This window comes from Eumetopias jubatus, unplaced genomic scaffold (assembly GCF_037043125.1).
Source record: "Eumetopias jubatus isolate StellerSeaLion01/CBP00866 unplaced genomic scaffold, mEumJub1_p1.0 scaffold_1, whole genome shotgun sequence".
NCBI classification, from domain to species: Eukaryota; Metazoa; Chordata; class Mammalia; order Carnivora; family Otariidae; genus Eumetopias; species Eumetopias jubatus.
In genome coordinates this window covers 46,419,618-46,438,307 of record NW_028274807.1, presented here as the reverse complement: position 1 = coordinate 46,438,307, position 18,690 = coordinate 46,419,618, and positions in this window count along the sequence as shown.

The window sequence follows — 18,690 nt, the reverse complement described above, 5'->3', positions numbered from 1 at the left end:
GTCATGTTATGGAAGGGTTCTAAAGCCTTGAGTGTCTTTCTGTTGTCAACTAGATAAAATATTCTCTACATTTTAGCATTCTGGGGTCTACATAGTCTAATTCCTACATTATTCTCTACCATATCTCCTATGTTCAGTAACACTGTCTTCTCTGGCTAAACTTAAAAACTCCATTTCCAGAAAATACCTCATCCTCCTTCAATTGCGTTCGTGTCATTTCTTCTGCCTGGAATAACACCTCTTTTCAATATGGTGAAATCCTGCTCATCTATCCAACTAACATGAGCATTACTTTATCTGAAACACCCTTGAAATTGTTTCTGCCTTATTTATGGCTCTTATTATATTCTTTCTAGCTTTAAAAGTCTACAGCTACTGCTTTAACCTTTGCCATATTATAACATTCCTAAGGACAGTGACCACTTATTTTCCAGCTGTGTTCTCCCTATGTGTGACTAATGTGGTTCTTATACCCAGCAAGACTCAATGAAGGTTTATTGGATTAATAAACTTGGCCTATCTATGGAATGAAATCTAAAGCTTTCAAGATAGATGGCTATCAATTTTGTTTTCAAGCACCTCCATTACGGATACAATTATACCTTTAAGATATTACAAATTTGGTTCCAGACCACTGCAATGAAGCAAATATCCCAATAATGCAAGTCAAATGAACATTTGGGTTTCCCGGTGTATATAAAAGTTATGTTTTTACTATACTGTAGACTGTTAAGTGTATAATAGCATTATGTCTAAAAAAAAGCACATACCTTTATTAAAAAAATACTTTATTATTAAAAAATGCTAACCATTGGGCAGCTCAGTTGGTTAAGCATCTGCCTTCAGCTCAGGTCTTGATCTCAGGGTCCTGGGATTGAGCCCTGCACTGGTCTACCTGCTCTGTAGGATGTCTGCTTTTCCCTCTGCTCCCCTTCCACTCATTCTCTCAATCTTTCTCTCCCTCTTTCTCAAACAAATAAATAAAATCTTAAAAACAAATGCTAACCATCATCTGAGCTTTCAACAAGTCATAATCTTTTTGCTGATGGTGAGTCTTGCCTTGATGTTGATGGCTGCTGACTGACCAGGGTAGTGGTTGCTGAAGGCTGGGGTGGCTGTGGCAATTTCTTAAAATAAGACAACAGTGAAGTTTGCCTCATCAATTGCCTCTTCCTCCCATAGATGATTTCTCTGTAGTATGTGATGCTGTTTGACAGCATTTTATCCACAACCAAACTTCTTTCAAATTTGGAGTCAATCCTCTCAAACCCTGCTGCTGCTTTATCAACTCAGTTTATGAAATATCCCAAATCCTTTGTTGTCATTTCAACAATCTCTACAGCATCTTCACCAAGAGTAGTTTCCATCTCAAAAAACCACTTTCTTTTCTCATCCATAAGAAGCAACTCTTCATATATTAAAATTTTATCATAAGATTACAGCAACTTAGTCACATCTCCAGGTTCCACTTCTAATTTGAGTTCTCTTGCTATTTTCACCACATCTGCCGCTACTTCCTCTACTGAAGTCTTAAACCCCTCTGATTCATCCATGGGGGTACGAATCAACTTTTCCAAACTACTCTTCAGGTTGATCTTTTGATCTCTTTCTATGAATCACAAATGTTCTTAATGGCATCTAAAATGGTGAATGTTTTCCAGAAGGTTTTCAATTGACATTGCTCAGATCCCTCAGACGAATCACTATGTATGGTAGCTATAGCCTTATGAAATGTATTTCCTAAATAATAAGACTTAAAAAACTGAAGTGATTCCTTGATCCATGGACTATAGAATCGGTGTTGTTTTAGCAGACATGAAAACAACATTAATCTCATTGTACATCTCCATCACAGCTTCTGGGTTACCAGGGGCTTTGAATAGTAATATTTTGAAAGGAGGTTTTTTCCTGAGTGGTAGATCTCAACAGTGGGCTTAAAATATTCAATAAACCATGATGTAATCAAATAGACTATTATCCAAGCTTTGTTGTTTTATTTAGAGAGGACAGGCAGAGTAAATTTAGCATCATTCTTAAAGGCCTTAGGATTTTTGGAATGGTAAATGAACTTTGGCTTCAACTTAAAGTCACCAACTGCATTAGCTCCTAACAAGAGAGTCAGCCAGTCCTTTGAAACTTTGGCACTAGGCATTGACTTCTCTCTAGCTGTGACAGTCCTTTTTCCAATAGAAGGCCATTTTGTCTACATTGAAAATCTGTTATTTAGTGTAGCCACCTTCATGAATTACCTTTGTGAGATCTAGATAACTTGCTATACAGTTTCTACATCAGTACTTGCTGCTTCACCTTGCACTTTTATGTAATGGAGACAGTTTCTTTCCTTAAACCTTGTGAACCAACCTCTGCTCACTTCCAACTTTTCTTCTGCAGCTTTCTCACCTCTCTCAGACTTCATAGAATTGAAGGGAATTAAGTCTTGCTCTGGATTAGGCTTTGGCCTACAAAAGTGCTGTGGCTGGTTTGATCTTCTCTCCAGATCACTAAAACTTTCTCCATATCTGTGATAAGGCTGTTTTGCTTTCTTATCATTCATGTGTTCACTGGAATAGCACTTTTAATTTCCTTCAAGACTTTTCCTTTATATTCACAAGTTGGCTAACTGTTTGGCATAGGTGCCTAGCTTTCTGCGTCTCAGCTTTCAACATGCCTTCCTCACTAAGCTAATCATTTCTAGCTTTTTTTGATTTAAAGTGAGAGACGTGCAACTCTTCCTTTCACTTGAACAGTTTGAATCCATTGTGGGGTTATTAATTGGCTTAATTACAATATTGTGTCTTAAGGAATAGGAAACCCTAGAAGAGGGAGAGAAACAAGGGAACAGCACGTTGGTGGAGCAGTCAGGACACACATATTTATCAATTAAGTTTGTCTTCTTATATGGGCATGGTTCATGGTGCTACAAAACAATTACAATAGAAACATTAAACATCACAGATCACAAATCACCATAACAAATATATGATAATGAAAAGTTTGAAATACTGCAAGAATTACTGCAAGAATTACCAAAATGTGGCACAGAAACATGAAGTGAGCAAATGACGTTGGAAAGTGGTGCCAGTAGATATATTGGATGCAGGGTTGCCACAAACCTTCAATTTGTTAAAAAATGCAATATCTGCAAAGCACAATGAAACTAGGTATGCCTCATTAGAAGCTTCCTTTGTAGCCCTCTAAAAAGCCTCTTTTGAAAGCAGTTGTTCTTCCATTTGCCTCTTTATATCCTTGGTTTTACCCAGGAGAAGGTGATGAGGCCCAGGCTTGCAAACAGGTGAACAAGGCTGGTGGTATTATAGTCCTACCATGCTATGTACTTTCCTCCCACTTAATACTGTGATGAAGGTCACATCAGGCATAGCACTGAAGGAAAGGCATTAAGCAGCTACCCTGGTTATGTTCTCTAGATTTTGGATTTGGTTTTACTATCATCTGGCCAGTATGTTCCTCCTACATTTAACAACCTCTAAGAATTTTCCCAGAGCTGTCAACCACCAGCACAGGGCCTCCTGGGTCTAGATTCAACCTTAACCTTGCCATCCCATCCACTGTTCCAAAGGATTAGTTAGTTCTGTCCCATCTGAATTGCTCTTCTCACCCCTCAGTGCAAGTAGAAAGTACCCAATTGCTAGGTTTTAAATCTCTTATGTTTTTCTCTTTAATCCACAAATAACCATCTTTTTATCATTCTTTTTCATTTCCCAAACCTCTTAGAAACATCAGAAGGTGAAACAATAGAAACTGTCACAAATGCATTTTTTTTTAGGATTAAAAAATATTTTAAATATTCTTGTTGGAGGCCAAAATTATATCTTGTCAATAGCATTTCATGGTTGGGTCATCCAGCCAAGCCACAGGCAAGTCTTCCCTCATAGGTTTCACCTCATTACATTTGAATTTATTCAAAGTAGAATAAGTGAGGTTGAACTGTCCAAAATGTTATATGATCCTATGAGAAGGAAAGAAAATGCATCTCAAATTAGCACAATTACCCAAATTCAAGCATGGCCTTTACTTTATTTCAGTGGTATGTTATATTCTTAGCCACCTTATAATGCTAAATATATTTTGTTGGTCTTAAACTATGAAGCATTACTGGAGACTATCCCACAATGATCATAATGATGATTATAATGATGCATTATAAATACATAGCTAACTTCAGCTGGGCCTTCAACACTGCTCAATATCTCCTTTCATTTTTAAATTACCACTGTATCGATTTACCCACATATGGCAACTGTTCTAAATATTTTACATATTCTCAGGGCCCCCATGTAGCCCTCACTTCCTATATTCAGATGGTTTCTTCACTATTTACTGAGAGCCTCAAGACTACTTAATATACTCTTAACTATAATTTTAATAGGAATCTCCTCAAATTTTCTTTTCATGGTTAATGTTTTCACAAATAGTCAGTTTCCTTTCCTTCTGCTTAACCAGTAGGAGTACATTCCCCACCACCATGCCTTGAAGTTAGGCATGGCCATGTGAATTGCTTTGGCCAATGAAATGTAAATGGATCTTTTTCAGATGGAAGTTTTAAGTCAGTGGGTGACTTGACACATCCTCTTTCCCTCAGTCAGAGTTCTTGACACAACTCCAGGTGCTGGCTGTTCTTTTTTGCTGAGTCTTGAAACTGAGGTAGAACAGATCCCCAGTCTATGCATGTGGACATGAATCATGAGCAAGAAAGAAGCCTTTGTGGTATTGAGCCACTGAAATTTGGAGGTTGTTTGTTATCTTAACAAAAACCTTGTCTCAGTGTGGTATCAGGGAAAATGGTGGAGTAGGGATCTCCAAAAGCTTGTTCTTCTACAAAAGCAGTGAACAAACTGGCAAGGGCTGTCAAAATCAACTTTATCAGAACTCTGGCAACTGACCAAGAGTTTATAGTAATGAGGTAAATGCTTAACAACAACAACAATAACAAAATCTGAGTCTCAATAAGGAGCTTTGTGGCATTTTAACTTACCCTTTCCCCATTCTCTACTCTCAGCTCAGGTGTAGCCTTGGAGACAAGCCACATTTCTAATACAGATTTTTGGTACCAGAGGGAGCAGAACAGAACTCATTCTCAAAGAATTATGGCTGTTTTGACCTGTCTAGTGGCTCTCTGAAGGACCACCTCAAAGGGCTTAACTTTAGTTTGCCTAACTCAGAAAAATCCACAGCTGAGGTGATTACTCAGAGGGCATTTGTCAAAATCTTTTAAAGGCAAATGAATTGGCAGCTGCCACCTGGGGGAAGGAATAACAGGGCAAATAATAAACTGAAAAGCTTGGCAGAGAAGGCTGGATAATGAAATGATTGGTAGAAGAAATCCTAAGTAAATGGAAAGATAGTCTGTGTTTATAGAATACAAGACTTAATATTGTTAAGATGGAAATGCTCCCGAAATTGATCTATAGATTCTATGCTATTCCTATCAAAATTCTAATTCCTTTTTTTACTGAAATGGACAAGCTGATTCTAAAATTCATATTGAATTGGAAGGGACCTCAAATAGCCAAAGCAATCTTAAAAAGAAGTACAAATTTGGAGGACTTGCACTTCTTGATTTCAAAACTTGATACAGAGCTACAGTAATCAAAATAGCGTGGGATTGGCAATGGTAGACATATAGACCAATGGAATAGGACTGAGAATTCAGAAATAAACTCATACATCTATAGTCAATTAGTCTTTGATAAGTGTGCCAAGACCATTCAATGGGGGAAAGAATAATCTTTTCAACATATGGTATTGGAACAACTGAATAACCACATGCAAAAGAATGATATTAGACCCTTATCTCATATCATATATAAAAATCAACTGAAAATGGATCAAAGACTTAAATGTAAGAGCTAAAACCATAACATTCTTAGAAGAAAACATGTGTAAATCTCACGTATTTTCGATTTGGCAATGTATTCTTAGATTGGACACCAAACGCACAAATGACAGAAGAAAAACAAATTGGATTTTGTCAAAATTTGAAGCTTGTTTATCAAAGGACACATCCAATAAAGTGAAAAGATAACCCACAGAAGGACTGAAAGTATTTGCAAATCTCCTATCTGATAAGGGTCTAGTATCCATAAGATAAAGAATTCTTACAACTCAACAACAAAAGACAAACAATTAAAAATGGGCAAAGGGACTTGAATAGACATTTTTCTAAGGCAGATATATAAATGACCAATTAGGAAATGAAAAGATGTGCAACATAATTAGTCATTGGGAAAATGCAAATCAAAATCACAGTGAAAGACAGCTTCTAACCACTAGGAAGGTAATAATAGTAAAAATAAGAAAATGGAAAAGAACAACTGTTGATGAGAATGAAGAGAAACTGGAACCCTCATACGCTGCTGGTGGGAATGTAAACTGATCCAGCCACTGTGGAAAACAGTTTGGCAATTCTTTTAAAAGTTCAACATAGAATTACCATATGACCCAGCAATTCCACTTGGGTGGAATCCAAGAGAACTGAAAATAAGAGTTCAAACAGAAACTTGTACATGAATGTTCATAACAGAATTTTCACAGTAGCCAAAAAGTGGAAACAATCTCAATATTAATCAACTGGCAAATGAATAAACATAATAAATACAATGTGTTGTATCCATACAGTAAAATATTATTCAGCTATAGGAAGGAATGAAGTGATGATACAAGATACAACATGGATGAACCTTGAATACTTTATGCTAAGTGAAAGAAATCCAATACAAAAGGCCACTTATTGTGATTCCATTTATATGAAATGTCCAGCATTAATGTCCAACATTAATCTGAATTAATGTTTTCCATGGGTTAAGAAAAAGAAAGTTTGAGGGAGTGACTGCTTAATGGGCGTAGGGTTTCTTTTTGGAATAATGAAAATGTTCTGGAATTAGACAGTGATGCTTTTACTACATTGTGAATGTACTAAGAGCCACTGAATTGTGCCCATTAAAATGGTTGAAAGAACGGATTTTACCTCAGTCGGAAAAAAAGATTAAAAAAAAAAACAAAACAGTCTATCCCATGCTATTTTTATCATCCTCTTGTCTCAGGAAAACACACACACACACACACACACACACACACACACACACACACACACACACACACATTCTCTCTTTGCAGAGCTACTCCCTTTGCCAGCACCTTTGTATTATACCTGTCTGTTTAATCTGTCCTCTTGTGCCATCAGTCATTCCTCATTTCCAAATTCTTTCTTCAACCACTTCCCCTATACCTATAAATAAACATGCCCAAATCTTCCTTATCTTAAAAATTAGAAAACCAAAACAATCCCTTTGGTATTTTTCTCTCAAGTCATTCTTCCATTTGCATTCTTTCCCTGTACCTACAAAATATTAAAGGCCAAGTCTATACTCTCTCCTTCTAATTCACTGACTTTCCATTAGTCCTCAAAACTTATCTGGGCTCTGAAACTTTCACTAATCTAATGAAATATGAATATACTGGCAAAAGCATCCTTCTTACTTTTAAATCTCTACTGATGTAACTGCAGTGTTTGAATCTATATCCCCCTCCTTTCAATTTTCTTTTCTTGGCCTTGGGGACACTGTGTTCACCTGTTTCTTTCTTGTCTCTCTAAACTATTCTTCTTAGTCTTCTGCTTACTTCTCTTTCTCAGCCTTCTTTTAGATAAAACATTTAGCTAGGTTCTGTGTTTAGCCAGGTTCATGGTCACCAACTGCCTTATGTCAAGGTGATATTCTTTAAGGATTAATTAAATTTTACCTTCTCCATGCGGCCTTTCCACACCTCCTAAATTAAATTAATATATTTTTGTGCTTCTATCATAATACTTTTCATGGTATCTTGTCTTATGATAATTGTGTCATATACCCCAGTGTATGGTTTTAGATAGTGGGATTGTGTTCTTTTTTTTTATCTCTATATATCAATTACCACCTAGTGTAGTGCCTAGAATCTAATAGTGTTGGTTAAATTGTATTTTTGTTTTCCTCATTTCCAAGAAATGAACAACTACAATGTTAAAGAATATCAAACTTAAGTCAATGAACCATATTAGGTATGTTTAAAGGTAAATTTAAAAGATTCCTAATCATTCTTCCATGAAGTGCTTCTATAGATGCCCTGAAAATATAATCCATGCAGATACATATGATTCAGTATCTGATTGATCAACTATGGATTCTATCCCAATACTGCTTTTTGAAGATAGGATAATAGACATAATCAAACATATCAGAAGGTATTCACATTCTCTAAATACTGTAAAACCACTAGTACAGAAGACAAGGAAATATTTCTGAGAAATCTCATTCAGAGATCTAAACTTGCACATTGTGCCAGTCTTTTAAATAGTCTTCAGAATTATTAATGGTCCATGGCTTCAAGAAATATTACTGAACACCTGCTGAGGGAGTTGAAGAAAATAAATACATGAACAAGATCATCTTGGATAGTGATTATTGCTACGAAGAACACAAAGTTGGGTGAAAGAATAGCAAAGGGATGGAACAGAAGACACATTATCTTTTGTGATGAGTAAATTCTGTGGATATAACATATAAACTGAGATCTGAAAGCCTAGAAGGCAAAGATCTAGCAATAGAGTTGTCTTAGCAAAGGGAGCAACAGCTGTAAGGCTTTAAGGCAGAAAAACTTGGCTTGTCTTGTGCCAGGCCAGGAGTCATTATAGCTGGAATATGGTGGGTTTGTGGCACTTGGTGAGGCCTAACAGCTGGACAGGGACAGGATTGTATTAGGTCTTGTAGGTCATACTATCATGTTGGGCTTTTCTCTGAATAAGAGGAAGCCACTGGAGGGATTTAAATGGGTGACAAATAAGATTTGATCCATCTTTTTAAAATCTCATTTTGGTTACTACGTAAAGGTGGAATGAATAGATGTAGGGAAGTGGTTATAACACAATGGCAGACCAGAAAGAAATAACGGTGCATTAGGCAATCATAGATGTAAATGCAAGGATTTGATTGTACGAAATCACTTATTTTCTGATTTCCCTTTCCCCCACTTCCTCCTTCATTTCTTTCTTGTGTTTGTCTTACACTAGATTAAGAAAATAGAAGCTTTTGCTCCTAACAAATGCACTGGCACTGCTCCTTTAAACACAAAGACCTAAGAAATTTAAACAGAAAGGACGTAACAAGGGAACATGCGTGTATTAGATTTCCTTTAGATCTGGTGATCTGATTTGTTTAGACAATGGGCATATGGACCAGAGCTCATTTTCGTGACTGGATTACAGCCTCATAATACAATCACTTTTTCAGTGATTGTATCTTGTTTATAGCGTACAATTAAAGGCTGTTCCTTAATTATGTTAACTGGATATTTGTCATTTAGAGCAGAAAAATAAAGCAACAAAAAGCATCTAATTTGTTTCAACAACTTTGTTATTTGGCAGATTTCTAAAATCCACATATGCTAATGTTTGTGTTAATTGCTTAATACCAGGATACTTGTCAGATCCAAATACTTTTGTAATTAATTACTTAAAACCCATCTAACACTACAGCATGAGTGGTTTGAAATTTTTCTTGTGATATTTTCATTTTCTCTAATCAATGTATTTTAGTAATAATTAATTTGGAGAGAAACTGTTTAATGACACATTTAAATAGCCTACCAAAGTGTAAAATGATTATTCACTATGATGAAGATAATTTATCAGATAGTTCACAAATATATATTAAGCATTTACCATGTTCTAGGACATGTGTCCAGGACATTATAAGATAACTGGGAGAAGATACAACAAATACACATAAGCTTGTTAGCTCTAAAGTATATGACATTTATTAAATCCAGCAATATTTTTTCAATACAAATGACAATCCAGTTTCTACTTGAAATATATAAAAATTACAAGAGGTAAAATTAAATCTGACATTCTCATGCTCTTACATGCCCTCTGCTCAGATTCTTCTCAGCCAATGCAATACCTGCCTCCAATAGATCAAAATAGAAAGAAAACTTCTGTACTCAGCAATAGCAATGGTTCTGACACTGACAGACATGATTTTTCTGGATGTGACCCTCCTTCTGCCCCATATTTTAGATGTTTCTTGAAGTTATACATAATATCCCTCTCAGCTCTGGTAATAAAGTTGAAACTTTTACTGTCAGGATGTTCATGAGGAAGTCTGTAAGCTCATAGTCAACTAAATACAGATGCAGGACCATGTTTCTCTTTCTTGTCGGCTGCCCAAGATACCATGAAACATGTGGGCCTGAAGAGCAGCATCATGGGTGATAAGGCTGAAAGCAAGAGATGAATCCTTATCCCAAAGTATCCCGTTATGGATATCATTACCACCTAGGACAACATAGAGAAAACCTGGCATCTACCTTTTACACAGCCTTTAATGAGGCTCCCTGAAACTCCATGGCCAATAAAATGGAGAGGTTATGTTTGAGACCTTCAGTGGAGCCTCCATGTGCATTGTTTCATGGGCTGTACTGTTCTTGGATACCTTTGGTCATACCACTATATTGTTATGCACTCTGGTGGCAGTGTCACTGACAGTGCCCATATATGAAGCTTATGCCCTCCCAAATGCCCTCTTATGTCTGGAATTGGCTGGCTATGACTTGACAGACCACCTCAAGTAGAAAGTAGTTATAGGTCACTAACCTAGCTGAGAATAGAACTGATGTGATCCTGAAGAGAAGCTGTTCTATATTGCTGTGGACTTTCATCTAGAGATGGCTACCATTACTTTCTACTCCTTCAAGAAGAGCTACAAGATCCCTAATGATCAGTTGATCACTACTGAGACTGCAAAGTTGGGGTTTCCAAAGCCTTTCTGTTGACCATCCTTTCTTGATAAGAAATCCTGTGGCATTCATGAGGCCACTTTAAACTCAATCATGAAGTGTGTTGTTTAAAAAAAAAAAAAAGGACCTATATAGCAGAAGAGTGCTGTTTGGTTATTGACTATGGGCTCTGGTATTGCTAACTGAATACAGAAAGAAATCACAGTCTTGTCATTTACACAAGGAAAATGAAAATAATTGCTCCATTTTCCAGCAAATGCGGATTAGTAAGAATGACTATGAATGAGTCTGGCCCATCCATTTTCTACCACCAATGATTCTAATTGAACTGCTAGCGTATGTGTAGCATTTACTCCATGTCTTTACAAGTGTAAATATACCCTAGTAAATATATACCCTTCATAACCATATGATATTTTTTAATGAATTGACTGCTTTTTTGCCTTAAACTTTGTATGTCTACTCCAGATTTCCTATAGTTAGTATTTGTCTAATATATCTTTTTTTTAAGATTTTATTTATTTATTTGACAGAGAGAGACACAGTGAGAGAGGGAACACAAGCAGGGGGAGTGGGAGAGGGAGAGGCAGGCTTCCCACGGAGGAGGGAGCTCAATGTGGGGCTCGATCCCAGGACCCTGGGACCATGATCTGAGCCGATGGCAGACGCTAAACAACTGAGTCACCCAGGAGCCCCTGTCTAATATATCATTTAACATCTCTACTTAAAGTCTTTTTGTATCCTAATGCTTTTGTAAATACCATATAGTTGGATGTTTCTTTATCCAATCTGACAGTCACTTTTAAAGGTGAGTTTAAATCATTTATATTTGCTGTGATTGCTGATATTTTTGGTCTTATTGCTACTCTCTTATTTATATTTCAATCTGTTCCACCTTTTGTAGATTTCTTACTTTTATACCCTTCTTCCTTCCTTTTTAAAATGTGACTTAATAGCATTTATACATTTCCCCTAACAAAACCTTTCTCATGGTCTTTTTACACACCACCTACCTATTATCTTGTTAATGTTATCTAGAATGTTAATTAAACTATTAAAGAAATACAACTTCATTTTCTTATGTCTTGCCTTATTTTAAAAATACCTATGAACTCTTCTAAGACTTATGAGTACCTCACATCTCAACTCTAAATATTTATTTCTCTTCCTATTTGAAAACTTCTTCCAACAGGGTTTTCAATGTAAGTCATTCTGTTACATATTTTTGAAACATTGTGTGCTAAAATGTGCATTTTAGACATTTATATGTAAATAAAAATTTTTATAAATATAAAACCAGAAGTTGAAAATTATTTTCCGTTAGTACTTATTAGATATTGCTCCATTGTCTTCTTGCATTCAGTGTTCTTTTACAGACATCTGGCATCAGTCTAATTCTTATTTCTTTATAGGTGATCCACTTGTTCATTCTAGAGCCTTTCAGAAATTTTCTTTTCTTTTTTTTTTTTTGTCATCTTCTTCTCTCTTTTTTTTTTACATTCTTAGATTTTTTACCAATATTTGCCTAAGTGCTGCTTTTCCTTTTTTGGCATCTGTGAAATCTTTTAATCTAAGTTTGTCTCTCTTTTCTTATTTTAGAAAATATTTGTACTGCTCCATTTTTATTTCTTTCCTTATGATCTCCTATTACCCAGATATTGGTACTTTTACTTCTGTCTACCATCTCTCTTTTTTTTATTAACATAATGTATTATTTGTTTTAGGGGTACAGGTCTGTGATTCCTTAGTCTTACACAATTCACAGCACTCACCATAGCACATACCCTCCCCAATGTCCATCACCCAGCCACCCCATCCCTTCCACCCCCTTCCACTCCAGCAACCCTCAGTTTGTTTTCTGGGATTAAGAGTCTCTTATGCTTTGTCTCCCCATCTGGTTTCATCTTGTTTCATTTTGCCCTCCCTTCCCTGTGATCCTCTGTCTTGTTTCTCAAATTCCTCATATCAGTGAGATCATATGATAATTGTCTTTCTCTGATTGACTTATTTCGTTTAGCGTAATACCCTCTAGTTCCATCCATGTCATTGCAAATGGCAAGATTTCATTTTTTGATGGCTGCATAATATTCCATTGTCTATATAGACCACATCTTCTTTATCCATCCATCTGTTGATGAACATCGAGGCTCTTTCCATAGTTTGACTATTGTGGACATTGCTGCTATAATGGGTCTGTTCAGGTTTTCTATTTCTTCCTGGTTCAGTTTTGGTAGTTTATACATATCTAGGAATGCATCCATTTCTTCCAGATTACCTAATTGGTTGGCATATAGTTGCTCATAATATTTTCTTATAATTGTTTGTATTTCTTTGGTATTGGTTGTGATCGCTCCTCTTTCATTCATGGTTATATTTATTTGGGTCCTTTCTCTTTTGTTTTTGATAAGTCTGGCCAGGGGTTTATTAATCTTATTAATTCTTTCAAAGAACTAGCTGCTAGCTTTGTTGATCTGTTCTACTGTTCTTTCAGTTTCTATTTCATTGATCTCTGCTCTGATCTTTATTATTCCTCTTCCCCTGCTGGGTTTAGGCTTTATTTCCTGTTCTTTCTCCAGCTCTCATAGGTGTAGGGTTAGGTTGTATATTTGAGACCTTTCTTGTTTCTTGAGAAAGGCTTGTATTGCTATATGTACTTTCCTCTTAGGACCTCCTTTACTGCATCCCAAAGATTTTGAACAGCTGTGTTTTCATTTTGATTTGTTTCCATGAATTTTTTAAATTCTTCTTTAATTTCCTGTTTGACCCATTCATTCTTTAGTAGGATGCTCTTTAGCCTCCATGTATTTGAGTTCTTTCCAACTTTCCTCTTGTGATTGAGTTCTAGTTTCAAAGCATTGTGGTCCAAAAATATGCAGGGAATGATTCCAATCCTTTGGTATTGGTTGAGACCTGATGTTTGAATGAGGATGTGATCTATTCTGGAGAATGTTCCATGTGCACTGGAGAAGAATGTGTATTCTGTTGCTTTGGGATGGAATGTTCTGAATATATCTGTGAAGTCCATCTGATCCAGTGTTTCATTTAAATCCTTTATTTCCTTTTTGATCTTTTGCTTAGATTATCTGTCCATTTCAGAGAGAGGGGTGTTAAAGTCCCCTACTACTGTTGTATTATTTTCGATGTGTTTCTTTGATTTTGTTATTAATTGGCTTATATATTTGGCTGCTCCCATGCTAGGGACACAGATATTTACAACTGTTAGATCTTCTTGTTGGATAGACCCTTTAAGTACGATATAGTGTCCTTCCTCATCTCTTATTATAGTCTTTGGTTTAAAATATGATTTGTCTGGTATAAGGATTGCCACCCCAACTTTCTTTTGATGTCCATTAGCATGGTAAACGGTTTTCCACCACCTCACTTTAAATCTGGAGGTGTCTTTGGGTCTAAAAGGAGTTTCTTGCAGACAGCATATACATGGGTCTTGTTTTTTTTTATAAAATCTGATAGTCTGTGTCTTTTGAATGGGGCTTTTAGCCCATTTACATTCAGGGTAACTATTGAAAGATATGAATTTAGTGCCATTGTATTGCCTGTAAGGTGACCGTTATTGTATATTGTCTCTGTTCCTTTCTGGTCTGTGTTACTTTTAGGTTGACCCCTTTCAATATTTCTTATAGGGCTGGTTTGGTGTTTGCAAATTCTTTTAGTTTTTGTTTGTCCTGGAAGCTTTTTATCTCTCCTTCTATTTTCAATGACAGCTTAGCTGGATATAGTATTCTTGGCTGCACATTTTTCTCATTTGGTGCTCTGAATGTATCATACTAGTCCTTTCTGGCCTGCCAGGTTTCTGTGGCTAGGTCTGCTGCCAATCTAATGTTTCTACCTTTGTAGGTTACAGACCTCTTGTCCCGAGCTGCTTTCAGAATTTTCTCTTTGTCTCTGAGACTTGTGAGTTTTACTATTAGATGTCAAGGTGTTGACCTATTTTTATTGATTTTAATTGAGTGTGGTTCTCTGTGCCTCCTGGATTTTGATGCCTGTTTCCTTCCCCAAATTAGGGAAGTTCTCTGCTATAATTTGCTCCAATATACCTTCTGCCCCTCTCTCTCTTTCTTCTTCTTCTGGGTTCCCAATTATTCTAATATTGTTTCATCTTACAGGATCACTTATCTCTTGAATTCTCCCCTTATGATCCAGTAGTTGTTTATCTCTCTTTTTCTCAGCTATTTATTCTCCATCTTGGTCTTCTATATCACTAATTCTCTCTTCTGCCTCATTTATCATAGCAGTTAGAGCCTCCATTTTTTATTGCACCTCATTAATAGCCTTTTTGATCCTGACTTGGTTAGATTTTAATTCTTTTATTTCTCCAGAAAGGGATTCTGTAGTTTCTTCTATGCATTTTTCAAGCCCAGCTAGTATCTTTATAATCATCATTCTGAACTCTAGTTCTGACATCTTACTAATGTCCATATCAATTATGTCCCTGGCAGTCGATTCTGTCTCTTGTCTTTTTTCCTGAGGTGAGTTTTTCTGTTTTGTCATTTTGTTCAGAGAAGAATAGATGAATGAGAGAACAGAATGCTAAAAGGGTAACCACAAGCTCAGAAAAATATGCACTAAACAAATCAGAAGAGACCTGAAAACCGGGTGGGGGGTGGAAGAAAGGAAAAAAAAGAAAAGAATATGATCAGGCTCGTGAATAGAACAGAGCCACACACTAGATTTTCAGTGATTTTGGTCTGTTAGAAGAAACTGCCTCCCAAAATTTTAAAGAAAGAAAAAGTTATATATATACTAAAATAATGGTAAATACAATGAAGGGATGGAATATGACTGTAAAGATGAAAATTAAAAAAGATTTTAAAAGAGGAATTGATAAGATAAGAAGTTGGTTGAAAAAAGAAAAAAAATTTACAAAAAAAATGATAGAATGTGATCAAGTGGGAGACTAGAACAAAGCCATCTACTAGATTTAGGGTATATTTTGGTCTATTAGAAGATATGGTATTCCAAAATTTTAAAGAAAGAAAAACATACATATGCAAAAAATAACGTTAAATACAATGAAGGGATAGATTATGACTGTAAAAATGAAAATTAAAAAAGATTTTAAAAAAGGAATTGGTAAGATAAAATGTTGGTTGAAAAAAGATAGAAGAAAATTTTAAAAAAAGAAAAAAAGAAAAAAGAATTTAAAAAATTAACTTTGAATGACTTAAGAATCATGGGGAAAGAGCCATGAATTGTATTGTATTGTATTGTATTGCCCTAGTGCTGGAGTTTTGCATTTCTCATTGATTGGTAAACTTGGTCTTGGCTGCTGTTCTTGCTGATCTTCTGGGGGAGGGGCCTGTAGCAGTGATTCTCAGATGTCTTCACCTGAGGTGGAATTGCACCGCCCTTGACAGGGATCAGGCTAAGTAATCTGCTTGGGTTTGCTCTGGTAGCTTTTGTTCCCTGAAAGCTTTCCATACAGCTTTAAAGGAGGAGACTGAAAATGGCGGCCTCCCAATCTCTGGCCCTGGAGGTGCTGAGAACTCAGGGCCCCACCTCTCAGTGCACCCTCACAGAAAAGCAATCAATCACTCCTGTCTCCCTGGTCTCTGGCCACACTTTGAGGTCACCCAGCCTGTGACCCAGTGTTTCTATCTCTGGCACATGACCCCATTTTTAGTCTCCAAACCCAGCAGATTCCTGGGGTGTGCTCCCGTGCCACTCCTCCTGGGGGAGTAAAGGGAGTCTCCCCGGATCTGCCACTTGTTGGGTCCCTGCTCAAAGAGTAGTGGCCTGACTTGCTGTGGATCACAGTTTATGACAACCCCAAGCTGAGAGCCCACTCTTTGGCTCCATCTTTGCAACCAGCTTCCCTGTTCTGATACTTGGGAGCTCTGCCACACTAAGGCATCCCCGGACTTTCTGTGACCCTGAGGTTCCTGAGACCACACTATCCTAGCAAGTGTTCCACCCCTGCTTAGCCACTGGAGCGACATCCCTCAGCAGAGCAGACTTCTAAAATTTCCAATTTTGTGCTCTGCTTCTCTATCACTTGCCAGTAGCTGGCTGATGGAGGCTTCCTTCCTCCACAGTCTATCTTCCTGACTATTGCCTTAGATTCCCTTCTCCGCATGTCCTACCTTCCAGAAAGTAGTCATTTTTCTGTTCATAGGATTGCTGCTATTCTTTTCTTCTATGTCTTGTTGAGTTTGTAGGTGTTCAGAATGGTTTGATAACTGTCTAGATGAATTCCTGAGACCAGACAAAATTTAGGTCTCCTACTCCTCCGCCATCTTGCTCCTCCTGGATCTTATTTTTTTAATCATAAGGTCAATAGGAAGCCACTGACTTGGCTTTAAGCAGGTTGCCCCTTAAGAAGATTCTTCTGATGCCATGTGGAGAATGGGTTGGCAGGGGGCTGTCCACCAGATCTCTTAACTTTTCTTTTTAATTACAGTTATTTCATTGTTCCCTGCTTTAATCTCAGAGTTTCCCAGGCTGATCTCCCAACTTACTAATATATTATTTAGTCACATATTATCCCATTATCTATCTCAATTTTTGTGTTCTTATTTATCTATTATATTTTCATACTTAATATTTCCATTTTGTTCTTTTTTGTGATTTTTTAAAATTTTTGTCTCATATTTTTAGTATCTCTCCCTATCTCTTTTAGTATGGTTACTATTTTTCTCTGCAATTTGTGGTCTTTCTGTTTTTTGCTCCTGCTGTTTTTGGTTTATGTTTTTAAGTTTGGCATTTTTCTTTGAAGTAGTTGTCCTCTTTGGATGTCCTATTATTTTGGCCTATGAGTTTATATTCTCCCTGAGAATATAAGTTCCTCTGATATTCCTGAGAATATCAGGCTTTTCTTATGGTGGAGTATCCCATAAGTAATGACTCACATTTACTATCATCTCACAAAGTAACTCCTTAGGTCAGGGCTTCATTTTTAAACTTTCAATGAGAAATAGCATGGGGAGGAGGAAATGCCATTAGATGAAAATTCCCTGTGGACTAAAAATGGGGAAACAGAGGAGGCAAAGGTCAATCAGTGCTCACCAGTTTATCCAGCCATTCATCTCATCAAGGCTTCTGAGCTGCTCTTTGGATACTACAATTTAAACTATTGCCTCAGAATTTTGCGGAAAGGGGGCAAACAATGACTGTCTCAAGGCAACAGCAGGGTAAAAACCAGAGAAGACTGTTAACCACTTCTCAGTATCACAAACACTCTCACCTAAAACACCTGCCTTTTACCCCACACTACAGCAATCTCTGCCACATCATCTAAAATAGCCCTCATTCTCGCAAGATTATCTGACATTTTTAAACAAATTAAGTCCATGTTTCTCTCTATAGTTTTCAGTGTGGATTTGGGAGAAAGTAATTATAAGCCTATGATAATTACTGTATTGATAGGAGCAAGAAGTTCCTCTAAATAAAGGTAAAAATGAAACACTATAAATATCCATAAATAGGGCAATGGTTAAATTAATCATGATATATTTATATTATAGAATACTCTTAACCTGTTAAAAAAATCAGGTGGATTTAAATGCATTGATAGAGAAAAAGGATCATGATTTGTAATATAAATGAAGCAGGAAAATATTTATTTATAATATTCCATTTTAATAAAATCTTTGTGGATATGTGTGTGCTAATAAGCATAGGAAACATCTGAATGGATATATACTTAATGAAAATTGTCAGAGTAGGGTAAAAAATCAGGAGAGACTTTCACTTTTTGTTTTACATATATTTCAATTGTTTGAATGCTTTCTAAGTATTTATTACGTAGCAACTGATGAATCTACAAATAGTTGGAAAGTGTATAACCAGATGGGGCAGAAGACTTACAGTGTGCTACTTTATTCTTCCTATGTGTTCTATATATTGTATATGTCTCCTTTCTGTCTCTTTTCCACAAAAGCAAAC